At 44.7% G+C, this 22,545-nt stretch overlaps 1 pseudogene; it reads left to right on the forward strand.

The window, feature by feature from the left end:
* Positions 1 to 16,763: 16,763 nt before the first annotated feature.
* LOC109776202 (uncharacterized) overlaps positions 16,764 to 22,545 on the forward strand; it is a 6,805-nt pseudogene continuing 1,023 nt past the window's right edge.

Here is a 22,545-nt window from a genome sequence, read left to right on the forward strand (position 1 = left end):
CAAGAAGTGAGCAGCAGTAGTCAAAGCGGATGCCGTACTCAGGCGTGATATGCGATGATGGCGTATGGGATCAGAGTATGTATGTGTATAATTTAAAGGCGTAAAATATGGCAGGTGGAATTTGTTTAGGCATAATGGATGGTTTTGTCAGCTTTTTAAAAAAAAGCCAACATGCGCGCGTGTCTTAAAAAAATAGCTGACTATATTAAAGTTCACTGTAGTTTGATCCAACCGTAGGAGACAGTGATCATTAATTAACCATTGGAAGGGGCCGTGCACGTCCCAGTCCGGCTCAGAAACATGGCTGAGCCATCCAACCGCAATCTGATCCGGAGCTACAGTGCGACCTGCCGTCGCATTGATTACAAGGCTGGGCTGACCTAATTTTCGCAACATAATTCAGGAAATACACCACAGCGCACAAATCCACATGCCAACTTGTGGTGTGGATATCAGGATCATCTGAGCACGGGCTCAAAAACTGATATTCGTAGCGTTCCCCTTTATATAAGGGCAGCCACAACAAGCAATTGATATAAGATGATAGATCGTGACGTTATAGCTTGAAAGAAACATCCACGCAGTTCATAGGATCTCAGCCAGTCTCGAGACATAAAGTATAACGGTTCAACGATGTAATGTAGAATAAGCAACTTATAATTTTACAAGATTACAAGTCACTAGCTAGCTACGGCGAGAGATGGTAGCAGAGGAGCTGTCAAGGCACTCTGTCACGATGACACAGGCCCTAGGGCATCGACTCCAATGTAGTAACAGAAGGAATTTTGTGACCTTGCCTGGTTAGAAGGTGATGGCAAGAGTCCTGACTAGCTAGCCTCTCTGACTGTACCGGTCGTCGGTAGCTCAAGATCTTGGCTCCAACTGTCAGGTGGCTATTCACCGAGCAAGCGATTTGGACGTCACGCTGATTTCACGAAAACGTGTTTAAATGAACGAAACGGTAAGAAGCCATCCTGGCCGTACGTGCAAAGCATCGTGACCTGTTGGATAACAGTAGATAGGAGGCTGACACTACTACCACCACCATTCTCTTTCTCTTCCTCTCCCTTTCTTCTACTCCCTCTGTTCGAAATTACTCGTCCAAGAAATGAATGTATCTAGATATATTTTAGTTGTAGATACATCCATTTTTGTGACAAGTAATTCCGAACGGAGGAAGTATCTTGCATTCCTATTATACACAGTGTTGTTATGACTGCTCCAAACGTAATGGTTTTGTTGTCATACTTGTTCTTGCTATCATTGTACTCAAGTCGAAAGAATCCTCACACAGAATCTTTCAATCACTAGTAGAAAAACGACCTAATGTTCACCTCATTAGTCCCGGTTTCAAGGACTAGGTGGGCGGCACTCATTAGTCCCGGTTTGTGGCGAACCTCTAGCACCGGTTTGTGCCACGAACCGGGACTAAGGAGGTGGTGGTAGGCTGGTGTCAGGCTGGGGCCCCACCAACACCTTTAGTCGCAGTTGGAGCCACCAATCGGGACTAGAGATGCACCTTTAGTCCCGGTTCGTATAATCAACCGGGACTAAAGATCATCCTGTATAAACCCTTCGTCGAGCCCGAGCACATTTCTCTCTATGTTCCCCTTTCATTCCTTCCCCTCCTCTGTTCTTCCCCATTGCCTGAGCTCATTCTTCAATTTTGCCAAAATTTGTGAAGATTTGAAGGCCCCCCATCCATCCAAGTGATCACAAAGGTTAGCAACTTTGTCCTTTCATCTCTCATTGCTAGATTAGCTCTTGCAATGCTCTATAAGTATAGTGATTTGTGGGTTTTAGTTCAGGAGTAATTATATGTGGTAGTTTATTTGATTTATATGCAATTTGAGTTCAAATTAACTCTTAGTTTGCATATGTAGGTGTGGTTTACTTAGTGCCTTCCTGTCCCCGTCCTAACCACCGTCGATCGCCCGCACCATCCCGTCGTCGGCACCACCTTGGTGAGCCTCTTGTTCTTATCTTTTTTATATAAAAAGCATGTTTGTGTGATTTAGATATATAGTTACTTGTATAATTTTCTTACCCGTACGTTGTTTGTTATACATAGTGGCATGGTTTTGATATCCGTCCCCGTCGGTCCTCGTCCGGGTTATGATTCGGATGTGGTATATTCTCTTTTATAACTATTTGTTGCATTTCGTGTTTATGACAAATTATGCCCATCAAGTTGACATAAATATTTTTATGTAGGAGGTATGTGAACCCGAAATTCCAACCGACCCTCTTGTCGAGAGGTTAAATTTAGTTGAAAAAGAAAACAACTACTTGAAGAAATATTTGAAAAGAATTGACGAGGAGAAGATGGAATTGGAGTTGCATGTTGCCGATGTCGTCGATGATCACAAGATCAAGATAAAGAAAATGCGCTTGAAGATTAAAAAGACTGGAAAATATGCCATTGATAGTGATGCTTGGTATCATTATGCTGTTGGATCAATTGTTACCTTAGTTGTGATCTTGATCTCATTTGTTGTTGCATTTAAATGCTTTAGCTAGAAAGTTTGTATCTTGTTTTATGAGAATAAGTGTGTATGAACTTGTATTAATTTGGTCTTTTTGGTGTTGTGTAATGAAGATGAGCCGGCAATGGATGTACGATGACCTCTGTTCTCCCCAGTTCGTTAATGGAGTGCGTACTTTTCTGCTTGCGGCTGAGGCAAACAAGCGGGTGGATGGTTTTATGTCTTGTCCATGTGCTGGCTGTAAGAATGACCGAAATTACTCTAAGTAAAAAATCATTCACGTCCACCTGTTTGAGTCCGGTTTCATGCCCCACTATAATATTTGGACCAAGCACCGAGAAAGAGGGGTTATGATGGAAGAGAATGAAGAAGAAGAGGATGACGACAGCTAGCCTAGCCATGGGTTCTCCGAATACGATTGTACAACAATGGGGGAAGAAGCTGAGCTGGCAATGCGGGAAGAAGCTGAAGAAGAGGCGTCAGATGAGCCCGATGATGATTTTGGTTGGGCCATTGCCGATGCAAAGAGAAACTGCGCAAGTGAAAAGGAGAAGGAGAAGTTGCGGCGCATGTTAGAGGATCACAAGAAATCGTTGTATCGACATTGCAAAGCTGACAAAAAAAAGCTGGGCACCACATTGGAATTGCTGCAATGGAAGGCAGAGAATGGTGTATCTGACCAGGGATTTGGAATGTTGATGATAATGTTAAAGAAGATGTTTCCAAAGGACAACGAATTGCCTGAGAGTACGTACGAAGCAAAGAAAGTTGTCTGGCTTCTCGTTGAATAAGAAGAGAAGGAAATCTTCTTTGAATGCCTGCTCAGTATGAAGGTCCTATCTGGGTTCTCGTCGAATATAAAGGGAATAGTAAATACGGCAGAGAAGAAGTTCCAGAACTTAAAGTCTCATGACTGCCACATGATTATGACGCAACTAGTTCCAGTTGCATTGAGGGGGCTTCTACCGGAAAATGTTCGGTTAGCCATTGTGAAGCTATGTGCATTCCTCAATGCAATCTCTCAGAAGATAATCGATCCAGAAATCATACCAAGGTTAGAGAATGATTTGGAGCAATGTCTTGTTAGTTTCGAGTTGGTGTTCCCACCATCCTTCTGCAATATCATGACGCACGTCCTAGTTCACCCATGCAAAGAGATTGCCCTTCTGGGTCCTGTATTTCTACACAATATGTTCCCCTTTGAGAGGTTCATGGTAGTCATAAAGGAAGCATCTCCAAGGGCCATGAAAATGAGGAGGTCATTGAGTTTTGTGTTGACTTTATTCCTGACCTTAAGCGGATTAGTGTTGCTGAATCGCGGCATAAGGGCAGACTGGGTGGAAATGGCACGCTAGGACCGAAACAAATAATATGTATGGACAGGCATTCTCTCACTCAAGCAAACTACACAGTTCTACAAAATTCCACCTTTGTGGCTCCGTATATCGAGGAACACAAGAATATTCTACGCTCCAACCACCCGGAGCAGTCTGACGACTGGATTACACGTGAACAAACGGGGACTTTCGCTGGTTGGTTGCAGACACGTGCCATGCATGACGACGCTGTTAAAGATATCATGTACTTGCTATCACAGTTACCATCTTCAAATATAATGACTTTCAAAGGGTACGAGATAAACGGAATATATTTTACACAATCACCCAAGATAAAAAGAGCACCAACCAAAACATTTGTGTCTGCTTTGATGTAGCAACCAATAGGGGAAAGGACACATATTATGGTTACATAGAGGAGATATATGGGAACTTGACTATGGACGTGGTTTGAAGGTCCCTTTGTTTCGGTGCAAATGGGTCAATCTAACATGAGGCGGGGTAATGGAAGACCCGCAGTACGGAATAACAACAGTGGATCTCAACAATCTTGCATACGCTGACGAACCATTCGTCCTAGCCAATGATGTGGCGCAAGTTTTCTATGTGAAGGACATCTCTACCAAGCCGAGAAAAAGAAAAGATAAGGAAGCGAATACATCATACGATGAGCCAAAGCGCCACATAGTTCTTTCAGGGAAAATAAACATCGTGGGAGTGGATGATAAGACAGACATGTCAGAAGATTATGAAAAGTTTCATGAAATTGCTCCCTTCATAGTGAATATTGACCCAAGCATCCAGTTAAATGATGAAGATTGTCCATGGTTATGGCGCAAAGGGACACACACAAAGAAAAAGTTTCACACCCAAAGATCCCACAATGGGATGTGACCGGCTTCACTGTCAGCACTTTCTTCTCTAGTGAGTTTCCGGACTTATATATCTCAAAAAGTCCCACTTTGGAAAAAAAAACGTAGGGAATCTTTGTAATAGTTAAGGTGCTTATGTGTTTTGGCATTTGAAACGTGTACTTTCGTACTTCGGACAAATGTCATCAATTTTCAACCCTTTCTGACTTCATTTGCTATTTTTCATGCATTTACAGTTTTTTAGCTAAATGACCCTGAAATTGAAAAGCACTGCAAATGAACTCTGAAAAGGTTGAAAGTTGGCATGGTATCGTCGTTTCACCCACATAGCATGTGCTAAGAAGTTGAGAGGGTTACGGCAAAAATATGATGCACTTCGTGTAGAAAATGGACAATCTCTTTCGAAGTATCAGGGTTTTGGACGAAAACTCATCTGTTACAAAGGCATTTCATTTTTTTAAACTTATTTCAACTTCAAACTTTTTGTGCATTCAGTATGCACCATTCAAAGCCACGTCATCAATTTTCAACCTTGCTTCATTTGCTATTTTTCATGCATTTACTGTTTTTTTGAGCTAAATGACCCTGAAATTGAATATCACTACAAATGAACTCTGAAAAGGTTGAAGGTTGGCATGGTATCATCATTTCACCCACATAGCATGTGCTAAAAATTTGAGAGGGTTACGGTAAAAACTGGATGCACTTCGTGTACAAAATGGACAATCTCTTTCGAAGTATCAGGGTTTTGGACGAAAACTCATCTGTTACAAAAGCATTTCATTTTTTAAACTTATTTCAACTCCAGACTTTTTGCGTGTTCAGTATGCACCATTCAAAGCCACGTCATCAATTTTCAACCCTTTCTGGCTTCATTTGCTACTTTTCATGCATTTACTATTTTTTTGAGCTAAATAACCCTGAAATTGAAAAGCACTACAAATGGACTCTGAAAAGGTTGAAAGTTAGTATGGTATCATCATTTCACCCACATAGCATGTGCTAAAAAGTTGAGACAGTTACGGCAAAAACTAGATGCACTTCGTGTAGAAAATGGACAATCTCTTTCGAAGTATCAGGGTTTCGGACGAAAACTTATCTGTTACAAAGGCATATCATTTTTTAAAACTTATTTCAACTCCAGACTTTTTGTGCATTCGGTACCTACCATTCAAAGCCACATCATTAATTTTCAACCGTTTCTGACTTCATTTGCTATTTTTCATGTATTTACTTTTTTTTAGCTAAATGACCCTGAAATTGAAAAGCACTACAGTTGAACTCTGAAAAGTTTGAAAGTTGGCATGGTATCATCATTTCACCCACATAGCATGTGCTAAAAAGTTAAGAGGGTTACGGCAAAAACTAGAGGCACTTCGTGTACAAAATGGACAATCTGTTTCGAAGTATCAGGGTTTTTGACGAAAACTCATCTGTTACAAAGGCATTTCATTTTTTTTAAATAACCTAAGTATTACCAAATTGAATATAATGATAAAACACACTAATATTAAACAGAAGAAAAAAAGAATCACTAAAAAATCTATTTTTAAAGTCACAAACTAGTGATTCACACAAAATTTTAAAGTCACAAACTAGTGATTCACACAAATCACTGAAAAAAGATTCACACAAATTTTGTCAAAAATATAATGATAAAACACACTAATATTAAACATCTGTCACAAACTAGTGATTCACACAAATTTCAAATAATTCAAATTTAAACTATTCAAATTTGAAAACTCCTTGCACTAACGGAAAGTTTATAATTTTTTTACCTAAAGTAAAAATATTCACAAATAAACTCTAAATAAATAAATAAACAACTCGGAAATAAAAGAAAATAAATAAAGCTGGAAACAAAAAAATGAAAAATCAATAAATAAATAAATAATCCGCCTACTGGGCCACAACGACATGCATACGACTAGAAACCCAACCTGTAGTTGGGCTAGGATGAAGGCCCGCAAGGCCCAGTAGGCCCATAGGGCAGCGCAACACAGGTAGGCCGAGAAGGCCTGCTTTGGAGAGGAGCTCGAAGGAGCAGCCGCGGCTGGGTTTATAAACCAGTGCGGCTGCCCTTCGCTCGGCGAGGTGGGACTATACTTCCTGCACCGCGCACACGGGAAGCACAGGCCTTTAGTCCCGGTTGGTTGGTCCAACCGCGACTAAAGGGTGGTCTGTAGTCCCGGTTGGAGCCACCAACCGGGACTTAAGGCCTGTGCTTCCCATCGCTTGGCCTGGCCAAAACTGACCTTTAGTCCCAGTTGCATATATATTAACAAATCAATCTTTCTTCTTTCAGCCCTCCGGATCGAGCAAATCTTCTACAAGCAGCAGGACAGTTCGAGGCCCGGCCAAAAAGTTGAAGGATGGCGTAAAGTACAACATCGATGCCATCAAACCTAATGGCGAACCACGCGAACCTAAGAAGAATGCGAGCAAGTTCATTCGTCAATGCAGAGTTATTGTGAAGGACCAAATCCCGATCTCCATTCAAGAATGGAAAAAGGCAGCAAAGGGACATCCAGATGTTACTTTTGTCGACCAAAGAGCAAAAGATCGGATTTCGGAATCTCTCATGTCACATTTCACCCTACCAGATCAGTTCACAGATGCAGATGTGGAGAAAGTCAAGAACGCTGCTCTTAGGAAGATGGCGATAGCATTCAACAACCACAAGAAAACTATATGGGCCGCGTACATGAAAGCCGGAAAGCAGACTCCAGAATTCAAGGGAACACTAGAGAAGGCAAGAGATCACTGGGACGCTTTCATGAAATTCAAGGAATCGGAAGTAGCTCAGGAACGGTCGAGAATAAACAAGATCAATGCCGCGAAAAAGATATGGCAACATAAGCTGGGACCAGGTGGCAACGAGGTGGCCCGGCCTAAGTGGGATCTCGCTGAGCAACAGATGATGGATGCAGGGGTCACTCCAGTTACATTGAGTTGCCCCCCTAGGTGTAGGACTTGGTTCTATGCGCATGGGGGGGGGGGGCGTTGGACCCAAAGACATGCGAGGTTTTGGAGCGGGCAAGTCTTAAAGGAGGCGACCTCAGTTTACTTGTTGCAATAGAAGATGCTCGAACGGGGGTGTTCACGCCCAACAGAGAGAACGACGAGCTTACGCGCGCCCTGAAGAATCCTGAACACATGGCGAAGGCATTGTTCCGTGGTTTGAGGAGTTTCTGGACTGGAACACTGACTACAGAAGCCGTGCGAGAAAGATGATGCAGGAGGAGAAGAAGAGGAGGCTGGAGGAGGAGCAGAGGAAGCAAGAAGCAGACCGCCTTCAATGCCTAGAATCAAGGCACACGGAATTGGCACTCGCTTTCCAGCGACAGCAGCAGCAGATCGACTCACCGATCCAGGAAAGGGGATCGCAGCGGCAGCAGCAGAAGCTAGCGGATCCAGCATTGGATAGCACCGCGCCATCCATGCCAAGAAGCAGCGTGGGTTCCGCCCCGAGCGATGAGGCATTGCTGGATAGATACCATGTGGATGACATCATAGATACGACTAATTGTGAGCTACACTTTAAAATGAAGAACATATCCATGAAGGTGGCGGACGGCGTTGCTTATACAAATCCCCCTGAAGCAACCTTCCATTGCAATCCGATTCCAGCTGGCTATGCTCGTGCCGCGGTTGATGAAGTGGTGGCACAATATTTGGGGCTAGAGCTTGACATTCCTGAAGGTGATGACGAGCGCACACTGGGAGAGGACATACATCGTATCATTCTATGGAGAAAGGATTGCATCGTCTTTCCAAGGCCGCCGACACCGTGTCAGCCGGCTCCTCCTCCAAGTCTGCCACCGCGTCAGCAGACTCCCGCTCCTCCAAGTCAGCCACCGCCTCAGCAGACTCCTGCTCCTCCAAGTCAGCCAACGCGCCAGCCCACTCCTCCAAGTCCGGCACCGCGTCAGCCCACTCCTCCTCCTCCAAGTCCGGCACCGCGTCAGCCCAGTCCTCCTCCTCCAAGTCAGACACCGTGTCAGCCGTCTCCGCCGCCTCAGCGGGCTCTGCCGCCTAAGCAACAACGGAAGAGAGGCACCGCAGCTACGGCGGCTAGCGGTACAAGTATAGAAGGCAAGAAATATAGATTTGGTCCAAGCCTCAAGCCTCTTCCGAGGTTGCCTTATGACCTGGCCGAAGAGAAAAACGAAGCCGAAGTGAGGGCCCAATTGAGGGCCCATTTTGGTCGACGCCGCCCGTCCGGATGACGTCTGTCTACTCTCGCGCTCGCTCTACGGCCTCAAACAGGCACTGTGGGTGTTGGAATATTAGGCAAGTTCATGATTAATTCCAGTAAATAATTCATGACTAGAAGAGATACTAGCATGCAATAATCTAGCAAACTAGAAGAACAACAAGACATGCATAACAGCAGCAAATACGTAACAATAGCTGTAGAGACAGACATGAACAGAGGATGTTGGACGTACCGATCGTTAGCTATTATGGGTGCGACGGTGTTGATGACGATGTTGGCGACGATCTGCTGCTGACGGCGATGAATACGACGATGAGTAGCACCGCCCGACTTGGACGGAAGACGACCCGTGATGACAAATTTGAGCAGTCGCGCGCAGCGCTTCCCAAAAACCTAATTCGTCCTCTCCCGGTGCAGGATCGCAAAGACGAACGGTTCCGGAGACCTGCTCTCCCACGCGCCGATCCACGCCGGCGTTTGGGATGGAGTAGACTACGATGGCGGTGCAAGTTGTGAGTTGAGGCAAAACCCTAGGTGTTTTCGGTGTGTTTCTGGCCGCAGCCGGTAGCTGTATATATATTAGGACCAGAGGCGGTATTGTGTCGCAATCACAATCCCAAACCGACTCGGTTTCTAATTCGTATACTTACCGGACAAGAAATCAAAAACTTGTTTGCCAAGACATAAAAATAAAACGGCAAAAGGAAGCTGCGCTCCTGCAAGGAGACGGATCGGATTTCGGCGGACCATTCACGCGCATGTCGCATGTACGCGCCGCCTCGCCTCGCCTCGCCACGCCACGCCACGCCACGCCATGCCACGGCACGGCACGGCACGGCCCGGCCCGGCGAGGCGAGGCGAGCGAGCGTGCGCGTGTGGTTTTCCCTTTCTCTTCTCACACACCACTTAGAGTGGTGGAGAGAACCCACTATATAAAGAGGTCCAACTCTTCTTCAACTTCCGGTGTGGGACTAAACTTAGCACCACCACTTGCCATTTTACACATGGGCTTTGAGATTTCAGAAATTGCTATGGGCCTAGCCCATTAATTCTAACAATCCCCCACCAGATCTCAAATACCCATTTAGAGATTTTCCTTCTCTCACCACTTGTTTAATATACCAGTGTTTCAGCAGAGACTGTTAAGTTGAACTTCTGCCTAGAACTTTAAGCTACATCCATTCACACCTTGACAATGGACTATGCCTTGAATTGCTAGTTTTGTGTGAACAGGTTTCACTCAAAGTCTTAACCAGTACCTGACCGCCAGTAGGCTACCCCGCGGTTTGGAGCTTATACGTCATACTCCCTGGTCTCTTCGTGAGCTTACTAGAGATCACCCAAATCTCATAGACTGCGACGTTTACAGTCAGAACTCATATAGGTGTGTTCTTTCAAGAATGCTCTGTAGGACAGCATCTTTGCTAATTATAGCCAATAGAACCACGTTAAGGCATGTTGCCAACCTACCTTACAGATCTGAGCCTTACAGCTCTGAGAGTTTTGCATCTTCACTTGGAGACGATCATTAGTTATTACTCTCCTCAGTTAACCAATAGCTTGTTCTTCCCAGATCCTAATTCACGGGATCTCCGATCACAAAGGATGGGTTACTACTATGGTGTAACATCTATGGGTCTCATACCCATCTCCCTCGATGCAATATCTATCACATTTCGTGATAGTCCCTTTGTAAAGGGATCTGCCAGGTTTTTGTCTGTTTGTATATATGTAACAGTTATTACTCCGGAGTTTCTCAACTTCCTGACAGACTTCACGTGTCTTGATGACTTTGCATTATCTTTAGAATTGTTCACTTTAGCGATAACCGTTTGGTTATTACAATTCATAAGAATAGCCGGTACAGGTTTTTCAACAACCAGCAAGTCCATCAAGAGCTCACGCAGCCATTCTGCCTCCACAGTAGCTGTGTCCAAAGCAGTTAATTCTGCTTCCATAGTTGACCTCGTCAATATGGTTTGCTTGCAAGACCTCCATGACACTGCACCACCACCATGAGTAAATACATACCCACTTGTTGCGTAAAGTACATCAACATCGGAGATCCAATTTGAATCACTATATCCTTCTAGCACAGCAGGATGCCCTGAATAAGTAATTCCGTAACTCATAGTACCTCTCAGATAGCGCAAGATCCTTTCTAGTGCATGCCAATGATCATCACCCGGGTTGGACATGAACCTACTCAGTTTGCTCACAGCAAAAGAGATATCTGGTCTTGTAGCGCTAGCTAAGTACATGAGTGAACCGACAATTTGAGAGTATCTTAATTGATCTCTCGTTTCTTTCTTGTTCTTTCTGAGTGTCACGCTGGGATCATAAGGTGTTGGAGAAGGCTTGCTATCCATAAAACCGAATCGGTTCAAGACCTTCTCAACATAGTGAGATTGCGTTAATGTAATCCCACTCTCATCCTTAATAAGTTTGATGTTTAGAATTACATCGGCTTCTCCCAGATCTTTCATGTCAAAACTTTTTGATAGAAAAGACTTGACCTCATTAATTGCATTAATGTTTGTACCAAAGATCAGTATGTCGTCCACATACAAACATAATATGACACTATTGCCCCCACCATGGCGATAGTAAACACACCTATCAGCCTCGTTAATGACAAATCCTGCAGAAGTCAGAGTTCTTTCAAACTTCTCATGCCATTGCTTAGGTGCCTGTTTTAGACCATACAAAGATTTTAACAACTTGCACACCTTTCTCTCTTCACCCTTTACTACAAACCCGTCAGGATGATCCATATAGATCTCCTCTTCCAACTCTCCATTGAGAAAAGCTGTCTTTACATCCATTTGATGAATGATAAGACCATAAGAGGCAGCCAAGGAAAGTAACACTCGAATGGTGGTCATTCTAGCAACGGGTGAATAGGTGTCAAAGTAATCTTCGCCTTCTTTCTGAGTGTAGCCCTTGGCCACTAGCCGCGCCTTGTACTTATCAATAGTACCATCAGGCTTTAGCTTCTTTTTGAACACCCACTTACAGCCCACAGGTTTACAACCATATGGTCTATCAGTTAGTTCCCAAGTTCCATTAGAAAGAATTGAGTCCATCTCATTATGAATAGCTTCTTTCCAATCATCTACATCCAGAGATGCATATGCTTCTGCAATCGTCTTGGGTGTGTCGTCCACAAGGTATACAATGAAATCATCACCAAAGGATTTTGCAATCCTTTGTCTCTTGTTCCTTATAGGAACTTCATTGTTATCCTTCTCAAGGACTTCCTCATGTGATTGTTCGAAATATTCATCTGTTGTACTAGATTCAGGAATTATCTCAGAAGAAAATCTAGCAATGCTATGCATATCTTTCATAGGAAATATGTTCTCAAAAAATGTTGCATCACGAGATTCCATTATAGTATCAACATGCATATCAGGTACTTCAGATTTTACCACTAAAAACCTATAAGCAATGCTCCATTGAGCATACCCTAGAAAGACACAATCCACTGTCTTTGGTCCAAGTTTGCGTTTCCTTAGGAATAGGAATATTGACCTTTGCCAAACATCCCCAAGTGCGCAAATAAGAAAGTGATGGTTTTCTCCCAACCCACTCCTCATAAGGGGTTTTCTCCTTATTATTGTTGGGAACTCTATTCAGGACATGACATGAAGTCAATAGAGCCTCCCCCCACCATGCCTTAGATAAACCAGCAGTGTCTAACATGGCATTCACCAAGTCAGTCAATGTGCGGTTTTTCCTCTCGGCCACTCCATTTGATTGAGGTGAATAGGGAGGCGTCCTCTCATGAATAATACCATGTTCCTCACAAAATTCATCAAAAACTTTGGGAAAGTACTCTCCACCACGATCGGACCTAAGACGCTTGATCTTTCTCTCTAGTTGATTTTCAACTTCAGCTTTATAGATTTCAAAGTAGTCTAATGCTTCATCTTTAGTTTGCAACAAATAAACATAGCAAAATCTAGTCGCATCATCAATCAAAGTCATGAAATATCTCTTTCCACCTTTTGTCAACACACCATTCATCTCACAAAGATCAGAATGTATGAGTTCTAGAGGTGCCAAGTTTCTCTCCTCGGCAGCCTTATGAGGCTTTCAAGGTTGCTTAGATTGCACACAACTATGGCACTTAGAACCTTTGGCAACTGTGAAGTTCAGAATTAAACTCATGCTGGATAGCCGAGACATTAAACCAAAATTAATATGACATAAACGAGAGTGCCAAATACTTGCATCATCATTAACACTAGCGCAAATTTGGTTTATTGACTTATTGCAAAAATCTGAAAGGGAAAAGCGGAACAAGCCTCCGCACTCATAGCCTTTTCCTATAAATTGTCCAAATCTTGACACGATTACTTTATTGGACTCTAAAACTACCTTAAATCCATCTTGACATAGAAGGGAGCCACTAACTAGATTCTTGTTCATAGTAGGGACATGCTGCACGTTCCTTAGTTGCACGATCTTTCCCGAAGTAAACTTCAGATCCACCGTGCCAATGCCACGAACAGAAGCATGTGACCCATTCCCCATTAGGACGGAAGAATCCCTTGCGACCTGATAAGAAGTAAACAGGGAGATGTCAGCACACACATGAACGTTAGCACCCGAATCAATCCACCACGAAGATGATTGAAATACTGAAAGCACAATAGGTAAATTACCATACCCATCAGTATTGCTAGCGGTCACCATGTTGACAGTCTTGGAGCTTGTTTTCCCTCTGCGGTCTGCACGTTCAGGGCATTCCTTGGAAAAGTGTCCAGGCTTCCCACAGGCGTAGCACTCTAGCTCAGCCTTGTTGAACTTCTTCTTCTTGAAGGTAGTAGTCTTGGTAGGCTTGTTGAAAACAGGTTTGTTCTTCCCTTTGTTCTTGTTCTGTGGGTACCTCTGCACCATGTTAGCAGTAGGCTGAACCTCACCTCCTTTTTCAGTAGTATCTTTAGCCCGAGCTTTTTCCTCAACATCAAGAGATGCAATCAGATTTTCAACTGATATCTCCTATCTCTTATGCTTCAGAGTTGTGGCGAAATTCCTCCATGAAGGAGGCAACTTTGCAATCATGCACCCAGCCACGAATTTGTCGGGTAGAACACATTTAAGGAGTTCAAGTTCCGTCACAATGCACTGTATCTCATGAGCAAGTTCAACCACAGAACGGTTATTCACCATCTTGTAGTCATGAAAACTCTCCATGATGTACAGTTCACTGCCTGCATCTGTTGCACCGAATTTTGCATTCAGTGCATCCCACAGAACCTTTCCGTCATTTATGTGCATGTACACATCACACAGACGGTCAGCAAGAACACTCAGAATGCATCCCACAAACATAGTATTGGCTTCCTGGAATTTTCTCTGAACTTCGTCAGTCATTCCCTCTGGAGCACCAACACTAACGTGGAAAACTTTCAGAGCAGTAAGCCAGAGCGTGGTCTTCACCTGCCACCTCTTAAAGTGCACACCGGTAAACTTATCCGGCCTCAGTGCATCAGCGAATCCAGCCATAGTTAACTCAGGAAATTGCCTACAATTAGGTTTTTGGATTGTTGAAATATTAGGCAAGTTCATGATTAATTCCAGTAAATAATTCATGACTAGAAGAGATACTAGCATGCAATAATCTAGCAAACTAGAAGAACAACAAGACATGCATAACAGCAGCAAACACGTAACAATAGCTGTAGAGACAGACATGAACAGAGGATGTTGAACGTACTGATCGTTAGCTATTATGGGTGCGACGGTGTTGATGACGATGTTGGCGACGATCTGCTGCTGACGGCGATGAATACAACGATGAGTAGCACCGCCCGACTTGGACGGAAGACGACCCGTGATGAAGAATTTGAGCAGTCGCGCGCAGCGCTTCCCAAAAACCTAATTTGTTCTCTCCCGGTGCAGGATCGCAAAGACGAACGGTTCCGGAGGCCTGCTCTCCCACGCGCCGATGCACGCTGGCGTTTGGGATGGAGTAGACTATGATGGCGGTGCAAGTTGTGAGTTGAGGCAAAACCCTAGGTGTTTTCGGTGTGTTTCTGGCCGCAGCCGGTAGCTGTATATATATTAGGACCAGAGGCGGTATTGTGTCGCGATCACAATCCCAAACCGACTCGGTTTCTAATTCGTATACTTTCCGGACAAGAAATCAAAAACATGTCTGCCAAGACATAAAAAGAAAACGGCAAAAGGAAGCTGCGCTCCTGCAAGGAGACGGATCGGATTTCGGCGGACCATTCACGCGCATGTCGCATGCTCGGCTCGGCACGGCACTGCACGTCCCGGCCCGGCCCGGCGAGCGAGCGCGCGCGTGTGGTTTTCCCTTTTTCTTCTCACACACCACTTAGAGTGGTGGAGAGAACCCACTATATAAAGAGGTCCAACTCTTCTTCAACTTCCGGGGTGGGACTAAACTTAGCACCACCACTTGCCATTTTACACATGGGCTTTGAGATTTCAGAAATTGCTATGGGCCTAGCCCATTAATTCTAACAGTGGGCGTGGTACCAACGGATCGCCGGCTTCCTCGTCGAGCTGGGCTTCGTGTCGACATGGTCCGACGCGTCATTGTTCGTCTACCTGCATGGAGGGGACGCTGCACACCTCCTCTTGTACGTCGACGACATTGTGCTGGCGGCCTCCAGCGAAACGCTTCTTCGCCGCCTCATATCATGCCTCCAGAACGAGTTCGCGTTGAAGGACTTGGGCGCTCTGCATTACTTCCTCGGCGTCGAAGTCACCCGGCGCCCCAACGGCTTCTTCCTTTGCCAACACAAGTACGCGCTGGAGCTCCTCAAGCGCGCCAGCATGACAAACTGCAAGACCGCTTCCACTCTAGTTGACACCAAGGCCAAGGTGTCCTCGATGGACGGCGTGCTCGCCACGGATGGCTCGTTCTACCACAGCATCGTTGGCGCGCTGCAGTATCTCACGCTGACACGTCCCGACCTGACGTACACGGTGCAGCAAGTATGCTTGCACATGCATGCGCCGCGGGACGTCCATTGGGCCTTGGTGGAGCGCATACTCCGGTTCATTCGCGGCACGCTGACCCTTGCACTCACGCTGCCTGCATCGTCATCGCTCGACCTCGTCGCCTACTCCGACGCCGACTGGGCGGGCTGTCCGGACACGCGCCGCTCTACCTCGGAGTACTGCCTATACCTCGGGCCGGCGCTCATCTCATGGTCTTCGAAGCGGCAACCCACAGTCTCGCGCTCGAGTGCCGAAGCCGAGTACCGTGCCATGGCGAACGCCATCGTTGAGTGTTCATGGCTACGCCAACTGCTCACGGAGGTTCACTACCGCGTCCGTCATGCTACGGTGGTGTATTGCGACAACGTGTCTGCGGTCTACATGTCTGCCAACCCAATGCATCATCGCCGGACAAACACATTGAACTTGACATCCATTTTGTACGAGAGAAGGTCGCGCTCGGCCACGTCCGGGTTCTTCACGTTCCTACCTCGCAGCAATTCGCCAACATTATGACAAAGGGATTGCCGCCGTCTATCTTCACAGAGTTCCGGTCCAGTCTCTGCATCACCGCCGGCGAGGCTTCGACTGCGGGGGTGTTGAAACTGCCCGTGTAACCCGCTACGTTGGCAACAGATCACCGCTGCTATGGCAGCCAGTTTGTTAGCGCATGCACAGGATCAGCTAACGTCTTATCCTATCTTCATAGCTTATCTCTACTATTAAAGGAGGATCGAACGTCGTGATGGTTCGACCTCCTTCCCCGCCCTCCCCTTCGCACGCAGTAAAGAAAAACTACCCCTCGCGACCTGGTTCCACCTTCCCTCGCAGCCTTCCTTCGCGCAATTAAAAAAACAGGACCCACTCCCGTCCCACGTCCCGTCTCCCAACTCCCAAGTCCCAATCTCCCCCACCTCTCTCTCCCGATCCGTCCTCTCTCTCGATCTCATGAGAAAAATCGCCACCTTCGCCTCCGCCCCAACACTCGTCCGCCACGATGAACTGCCCATCTCCATCGCCGTTCGATGCTCGTCTCGGTCACCGTGGCGCAGCCCGTGCAAGCCGCCCTTGTACGGCCTCCTCGCCTCCGCCACCGCAACAACCGTCGCTTCCATGGACTACGTCGACGAGCGGCCAACCAGATCCAGTGCAGCGCCGCCGATGTCTGGGTGGAAGACGAGCGCGAGCTTCCGGGGTCAGCATACCACCGGGAAGGAGGGCAGACGGATGAGAGGGAGGCTCTCCAAGGAGGAAGCCGGCCAGCTTGTCACCAGGGGAGGCCGACCAGCATATATAGGCATGGTTGTCGTTGGCAGAGATTGTGAGTTTTGATTTTTTTTGCTGATAGGTTTTCGCCCAATAGCCTCTACTTCTTCTACTAATAGCTAGCCATGATCTCGATCTATTGGTGGTTCGTGATGGATGACTATCTTTTGTTTCTCTTGATTGGATTTGGTGTAGGTGTAGGGATGGACTATCTTTGAGATCCTGCGGTACATGTCGGAGCATAACTGGTCGGCGTACGAGGAGGCCCTCAAGGCCAATCCGGTTCTTGCCAAGATGATGATCAGCAGCGTCGTCTACTCCCTCGGCGACTGGATAGCCCAGGTGCCAATCCAATCCAATCCCCCCTCGCTGACTGACTGTTTTACTTTTACATCCCCTTTCTGCTGCTGCAATAGCTAATTCAGTTCGTTCTTGTTTGTGTTGCTCCTGCTTGTTTTATTTGTTGATGTTTACAGTAGAAACTGAATTAATATGAGCTTACTTGCTCTACCTTTTGGTATTGTTGTACGCAATGAAGCTGACAGGAGCATGGCCTTCCTCCTGCTAATGGAAATTTCGCTGATTCATGTCATGAATAGTCAGATTTTTCGTTGCATATAGTTCAGTGAAATGATGGATTTGGACCAGCGCACTATGGATCGCTGATGAAGATCAAGGAACTACAAATAGAAAATGATTAGTACAAAATGAGGCCCAAGCTGTCCTGCCAATGTGCAGGCCAGATAATAGTTAGTCGTGCACTTGAAGTAGCATGTTCTTCCGAAAAATATATCTCCATGTCCATGTCTTCTTATATAATCAACTAATTAGTGTACCTACTACTCTAGCATTTCTGACCAAAATAACAATGATAAGGACAGGTGCGCTGCTAGCTAAACTGAAGTAAAATATACTATGCAGGCATTTGAATACTTTGGTGAAATGCTAATTACTCCCTCCGTTCCTAAATACTTGTCTTTCTAGGCATTTCAAATGAATATCACATACGGATGTATGTAGACATATTTTAGAGCGTAGATTCACTCATTTTACTCCGTATGTAGTCACTTGTTGAAATGCCTAGAAAGACAAGTATTTAGGAACGGAGGGAGTACTTCTCTATAAGGGTAATAAGATAAAGATTGTTGCCTCATGTGCAATCAACAGAAGTGACAAAGTATTCTTTTAAAAATTATATAAGCTTGAGTTGTCATGACAACCAAACATTGTACATTACCAAGATATTTTTTACTAATTAAACCAAACTGAAATTGAGAAATAGAATAAGGTGCTAATACTTCTGTTGCACAAATCTGTAGGTTTGCTCATTAATTACATGCACTGATGATGTTTGTGGTACCAGGGTGCTCTAGCGTGACGACACGCCTACTTAGTTCCTAGCGCTCGCGAACGCCGGAGTTGGACGCGCCCATGCATGCATTTTAGCTCCGAGGACGGCATCGTGAACGCACATACTCAGGTGCTCCTCAGCAGCAGTTGATCCACGTGGGGTTCTACTTGAGTTCCTCCGTCCCCTGGCAGCGAGGCAGCAGGTCCCCGTCCCCCTCTCCGTCTCCGGCATGTTGATCCTGGTGGCGTCACAGTGGTGGTGTGTGTGGTGTCATGTCACAATAAGGTAGCATCTGTTCTTTCCCCACCCTAATTTTTGTGGTCAGCGTCCGGAGCCCAACCTACCGATCGTTGTCCCCAAACCTCACCGACTTCTTCTATGGGTGCTCTTTCTTCCCCCTCTCTCGTTTCACTTGACGCTGATAGCTGATTGCTAGCATCCTCGGTTGTGCTCATGTCTTCTAAATTTGGCATGGTATGCATTTGCTTGAGATGAGGGTATGGGATGGAGGTGGCTCTAATTTCAAGGCTGTGGTTTATTGGGCTTATAATGTCGACATGATTAATGATATGAACCGTATGTTTTGTTTTCCACAAAATAGGTTTTTTCTATGCAATATGAGGCTAGGTTTCAATAACATGTGCCTTGCATTCGATGGCTATACAGTAACATGCTCTCTGAGAAAAGGTTATGTTTCATGTTATTATTATCTATTGCCTTGCATTCGATGGAAAATTGACAACCGCTATGTCATATCTTTGCCCACTCATGATGCCAATAAATAGTTCAAAAAAATTAGAAAGACTTATATATTTCACTATGCTAGCTACATATGTTTATGATGGTTTATTTTCACCAAATTTTGTTGCACTTTGACAGTAGACTATGTGATAATTTGTAATAGAGTTCAGAGAAACTGGCAACACACAGTTCCAAAAGAGTGCAATGCACATGGAAGGAAAGACTGTAGTATTAGCTGTTGTAATCTACGAAATTTCGTACTGCGTGAGTAAGGTTAAGAATGACCAACTGATTGAACTTGTTCACAACATTAACAGTAATCATGATAAACTTAGTATTCCTGACTTTCTATTTCTTGTTGTTTTCTACTGTGGACCTATTTGCAGGTTTTTACAGAGGAATTAGTTTAGGTGTTACTGGTTCACTTGCTACAGCTGAAACATATTTTGCTGTTATTGTTATTGAATGAACTAAGATATGGCTGGAGCACACTAATCCTAATCTAAGAGGTCATTTCTCTCACTTATTTGCTGGAGGAGTTAGAGAGAAATTTTTTTATGACCACTGTGTTTTCTTTCCAGAAAATCTGCATGACGTGGCGTAAAATTTATATTGGTTCTCAGCATGTTACTAGGATCTTGCTGCACAAATGGATTTTTGTATGTCCTGCATGGAGTTCTCGATAAGTTAATCCTTGTCATTTTTTAGTGCCACCAATGCATGTGGTCTTTGTATATTAAAACTTTTCCGGTCTCTGTTTTGGCTCATGTAATACTTACCGATACGATTTACTTGTTCATCAGAATAATGTGTTGATTCCTTGACACAGCATAAGCTTTTTTTCAAGCTCATTCCAGGAGATACACTTGCATCTTTTATCTATCCAGAAGGTACCCTATGAGGGGAACGATCGATGAGCTCAAGTACAAGGTACTCCGGCGTGACACCAAGAAGAAGGGGCGTTACAACAAGCTTGGTTTTGATATCGTAAGCGTCTTCCCTGCCCACAACCCCATCGTATTTCCTTTCAGGATGGGCAAGAAATTGTGCAGAATTGTGCAAACCATTGATGGCCTTGTCACATGGATGAATACCTTTGGATTCAAACAGATGCAATAGGCACCACCATCTAAGCATGGGAGGTTCTAGTGTGGCGGTCATGGGGGCCATCCCCCCCCCCCCCCCCCCCCCCCCAACACACACACACACACACACACTTTCCAGAACGTTTTTTACTAGTGCATTCATATGTATATGAAGTACTTTATTAACTATTTGTAATGTGTTTTGCAAAAAAAAACTACAACCCTTCATAATGTTGCCCCCTTGTTGGTCCAATTCTAGATCCGCTAGTGTATCTAAGTAGTGGCGCATGCATTACAGATTCCACCATACTCGACTCCGAGAATGACATTGTCAGGATGTCCATATAAGAAGAGAAGAGTAGATCGTGAGTATATTGATTGGTCAAGCTAGTGACAGGGATCATCACCCTTCCATTGTTGGAATGGGTGGGCTGGGCGAGAACGCCTTTGCTCGGCTTGTCTACAATGACCCGGAAATCCAGGAGTATTTCCAGCTCTAGAGGTGCTGGTGGGTGTCTGATAATTTTGACATTGTTAAGGTTGCAAGCAACATCTGTTAGACCAATGAGATTAATCATGAAAAGGCATTGCAGCAACTTCAGAAGAAAGGGAGTGGGAAGAGATACCTTATTGTGTTGGATTAATGTATGGAATGAAGATGTTAATAAGTAAGAAAAACTCAGGACCTTCCTGAAGCACGGTGCCAAGGGAATTGCAATACCGACGACCACTCGTAATGCACAAGTGGCTCAAATTATGAAGACGTGCACTAAATGCAGTCTTAATCTCATAAATCTAGATAACATATTCCTGAAGGAAATATTTGAGACAAGAGCATTCAATTTCCAAAATCCAAACAAAACTAAGATAAGTGACATGGTTGAAAAGATTATGGATAGATGTGGGGGCTCCCCTTTGGCTGCCAAAGACTTTGGATCTATGCTGAGTAATAAGACTAGCACGAAACAATGGAAGAACATACTAACCAGAAGCAACACGGGCAATGAGAAGATGGCAACTTTAGCAATACTCCAACTCAGCTATGATGACTTGCCATCACACTTGAAACAATGCGTTGATATTTGTGCAGTATTTCCCAAAGATTACCAGATTGATGTGGAGATTTTAATCCAGCTATGGATGGCACGTGATTACATACCATTGGTGGAAGGTGACAATCTTGAAAAGGTGGGCAAAGAAAATTTTAACAAGCAAACTTGGAGGTCATTCTTTAACCAACTCAAGCAAATTCTTTGGGGGGGGGGGGGGGGGGGGGGGGGGGGGGGGGTCCGTTCTAGAGCAGTATGCAAGATACATGATCTTATGCATGACATTGTCTCATGTGTAATGGTTAAAGTTGTCGTACTATAATTGACATGCATGATCAAAATTACTTGTTGTCGTGAGGCCCTACAAGGCACTTGTTCTCGTCTATCGCCATATCGGAACTCTTTTGTATGATTATCTGGAAAAAGAACTCTACATTTCTCCACTCGCTGTTGTATGCAGATAAACACACTGTTGGGTCAACACCACACTTGTCGAAGTACATTCATATGCATGCACTTCCACTCTTTGCATTGTGCAAACTTCCACTTGAACCAAGGCACTTACAGCACCTGAGGTATCTCAATCTCTCATAGAACACGTGGGTCAAAGAGCTTCCCAGGGAAATGAGCATACTATATAATCTACAGACCCTTACCCTTTCTAATTGTGAGAGTCTTGGTTGACTTCCTAAGGATATGAAGTATATGACAAATCTTGTCAACTATATACTAATGGTTGTAGATCACTGGAGTGCATACCTCCATAACTCGGGAAAGTCACTTCTCTGCAGACATTAACATATTTTGTGGTGGGTTCTAGCCCTGGTTGCAGTACTATTGGAGAAATACATGGCTTAAACCATGGTGGTGAATTAGAATTATCTAGTCTTCAATAATATGTAACTCAAACAGAAGCTAAAGCGTGCAGTCTTGCAAATAAAGACAAACTGAACCAGCACTGGGATGTCCTTGATGCTCCTAAACCTCAGGTTGCATTGGGGTTGTTAAGAATACACTCATACTCTACAAAGGTACCAATTTACCAACATGGGTGACAGATCTTACTTTTCTGGGGCATTTGACTGAGCTCGACCTAGATGGTTCTACAATGTGTGGCGAGTTTCCCAAATTCGGTCAATTTAAGGCTCTCAAAGT

The sequence above is a fragment of the Aegilops tauschii genome, chromosome 1 (genome assembly GCF_002575655.3).
Source record: "Aegilops tauschii subsp. strangulata cultivar AL8/78 chromosome 1, Aet v6.0, whole genome shotgun sequence".
Taxonomy (NCBI): domain Eukaryota; kingdom Viridiplantae; phylum Streptophyta; class Magnoliopsida; order Poales; family Poaceae; genus Aegilops; species Aegilops tauschii.